Below are 3,598 nucleotides of genomic sequence, written 5' to 3'. Positions count from 1 at the left end.
GAGATCATGTTATTAATAAGCAATGGTTAAATACACAAATTCCACTATCCTCTTTCCTGATACTAGTGAGGGAAGATTTCCTAACACGGGGACCTCTGAATGGACATTTTTCTAAGGGATAGCTTTAAAGTATATATAAGTTGGGATACATTTATGTATGGTTTTTCTTTGCACTTTTGTTTCCATGTGCCAGAGAAGTAATAGTACAGTGTTCCAGTCACGTTAGGTATCTCTTTCTTAGTACACTTTCTTTATTCTTCTAAGTAAATGCTGAATTCAGGTTTATGCTTGTATATGGGAAGGCACAGGCCAGTCTAGAGGTGACATTGGCACAAAGACTCTCCCATGATTTCTCCTTTTCTGTATTCACTTTTGTTTCCATCGCTGCTCTGTGAAATATTTTGGATGGTGAGTTTCAAGTTTAAGCTTAGAGAGAATGAGGCTACCTTGGTCTGAATCCTCAATAAACTATGTCTCCACACAGTTCATCAGACCTCACTACAATCTGTTGCTTGGGACAAAGATCCAGCTACTGGTAAAGTGTGGTTCTGCCTTTTATTTGGCTTATTAATTAGAGCAATGGTTTGCAGAAAGAAGCAGGTGACCAAGATAGGATACTAGTGTTCCTAGGTTCCCTGAACTAACTCCTTCTACCATGTGAAATCATCTCAAACTTACATTAGATCCAATTGGATCTCTTATGTGAAGCACCTATAATGAATGTGTTAGACACCATTCTTTCTAATCTGCAATAGCTCTGGAAGAAATAAAACTCTGAGATTAAGGAGTGAAATTCTAGACTATTAGGTTGTCAAATACTCTTACTTCCCAACACTAATGGATAGAAACAAAGACTGGTGGTATTGAACAAAAGGATACATTTTATTTAATTTTTAATCTTTAATTTAAAATTAATTTATTCAAATTCACTCAACCAACACCATCACCAACAACTCTAACAGCACACTTTATGGGTAATATTATCTATTTTACAGAAATTGAGTCATATGAAAATTATACGAGTTGCTCAAAGTCCAACAGTTCAGTTGAGACATAATGGAGACTAAAATTCAGGGATCACAATTTCATAAATAACTCTTCCATAACAGCAGGACTCTATATCTGGCTTGAGCAATGATTGATGCTCCCTTTGAGAAAGTGCTTTTTAAAGACACATGCATTTGTGTATGAGTATGCCTGAAGTTCTGGGAATGCAGTACAAATAGGGCAATAATCAAGAGAAGTCACAAAGAGCCAGCTCAGGAAGAACTAGGAAGTCATTAAGATTTCTCTATCTTGGCCATGTCATGGCCAGGAATAAATAGCAGCTTTCAATAGAGATGTCTGGAAAAAAAAATCAGAAGGAGGAGTTGTGACTAAGGACTTATAAATCCAAAGGCTTTCCTGAGCCAGTGGAAGTTCCTGTGCTGGTAAACAGAAAAAGTCTAGTGACCATCAAAGTATGTGATTGAAAGAAGTACTAGCTACAATCAATAAGGGTGATTTATTTAAAGTCAATTACTTCAAAGTCAGTGGAATCAATGTTGTTTGTTTTACCTTGAATGCTATGCCCTGTCTTTTCTGCATTGTGAAAAATGAAAAGGACCCAGATAAAATGTCACTTCTGTGAAAGCTTTACTCATTCCATAGTTAGTTACTCCTTTACATGTCTTGCATATTGCTCTGTATTATACATACAATAATTTACTCATCATGCTTTGCTTGAGTTAGTTTAGTTTCTACCAGGGAGGTAGCCCTACTATAAATAATACAAAAGAGAGGATTGATTATGGGGGTAAGCCACACATAAATGTGGGAGCTGAAGAAGTCTAAAGAAAGTTGTCCCTTCAGCATCTGGCGGTAGACCTGAAGTCATTGAAGGCAGGCAAAGCCAGCAGTCAGGGAAAAAATGTGCCAGTGAAATTAGGGACAGAAACTAACACCTGGAATCTGTAAGGAAAACAAGAACCTATGAGGGAAACTGGAACCTATATCTGTACTGCCTCAAACATCAGCAATGCAGTTGGCCATGAAAGGAAGCTGATGTCCTTTTCCTCGAGGCTAAACGCTCATCTGGGTATAGACTTCGAGAAGATGAAACAGGAAATCCAGCAAATGTGATGCGGCTACTCCAAGCCTAGCTACTGTCCCACCATAGCAATTAAAACAAAACCTCAGCAATAACGTAGAAACTTGCAATGTTTTTGTCACCAGAAACCAACAGTTGTTGGGTAACAATCACTTCCACATTCTATATCATGATCAATTTTCCCTGTGTCAAACCTAACCTGATTTGTATAATGAAGGGGATTCCAGAAAGATACAGCTTCATTAAGTTAACATGGTTAAAAAAATTTTAGACTGTAATCTTAAAGAGATATTGCATGACTTGATTATTTTTATAATGTCAAAAAGTACACAATCTTGTTTCTGAAAGATGGTTGTAACTTGTGACATTTTTAAAAAGTCAGCCTCCAAATTATGTGACATCCAGTGACGTCTGTGTATCCTCCACTTGAATCTGTGATCTGCTATTTCTTGACCAATAGAATTCGGTAGAAGTGACACTGTGCCAGTTTTGGGGGTCAAGGCCTAAGGAAAGGTACCTTTCACTTCCTGCTTCCTGGAATACTTGCTTTTAGAACTCAGCCATGCTGGAAGGAAGCCCAAGCTGCATGGTGAGGCTGTGTATAAGTGATCCAACTATTAGCTCCAGCTGAAGTCCCAGTGGAAAACCTGCTAGACACGAAAGTGTAGAGGTCTTTGTAATGTCTTGAACTTAGCAACAGTCTGACTAAAATGGAAACATTGATTTGGGGATAATTTGTAATAAAAATAGATATTTGAATAGATTACAAGACTAAATGTGGTATGCTACTATAATTTTTAAAATTGACATTGGCTTTAAGATTGAGCAATGGGAAGGAGATAGACCTTGAGGAGGCTGCTAGTAAAAGCCTAAAATATTTCAAGGAGGCTTTCATAGAGAGTTTATAAAGTAAGAATGGGACAATGTTTCTGGAAGCTGGAGGAAAGAGGATACTTGTGTGGTGGCAGAAAGTCTGCCAACACTGTCACTTGTGGTAATGTCATAATTAGGAAATGCAACTAAAGATCTCATGGATCTGGTTAAGATTTCAGTGTGTTGTTAAAATGCCAAATGAAAAGCACTCGGAGCTTGCTGCATTTTAAATTAAAGCTGTTTTCAATTCCCAGTCTCTCTGGACAGCAAATGATTCTAAAATTATACATGGCTCAGGTCGAAGATCAAATACAGGGTAGGATGTTCTGTCACCTAATAACGATTTAAGCACTGGCTCGTGAAAATTTCCAAACAAATAAAAGACCCTCTGAGGATGTTAAGGTGACACCTCACAGGTCCTTTCCATTAAACAATAGGGCTTCCAAGAATTTATTTTCTATCATCAGCTTCACCAGAAACTCAAATTGGAGAAAAGAAGAGCTTTCCTAAAAGAATTCTGTGGTTTGGCTTAGTCTAATGGAGTGAACCCACATAAGAATTAAAAAAAAAAAAATTCACAAAGATTTTAAAATAAATTTCTGTTAGAAGCACTACCTACTTGGAGAAATAGAGGCT

This window comes from Callithrix jacchus, chromosome 3 (genome assembly GCF_049354715.1).
Source record: "Callithrix jacchus isolate 240 chromosome 3, calJac240_pri, whole genome shotgun sequence".
NCBI lineage: Eukaryota > Metazoa > Chordata > Mammalia > Primates > Cebidae > Callithrix > Callithrix jacchus.
Note: the sequence above shows the minus strand (reverse complement) of the source record.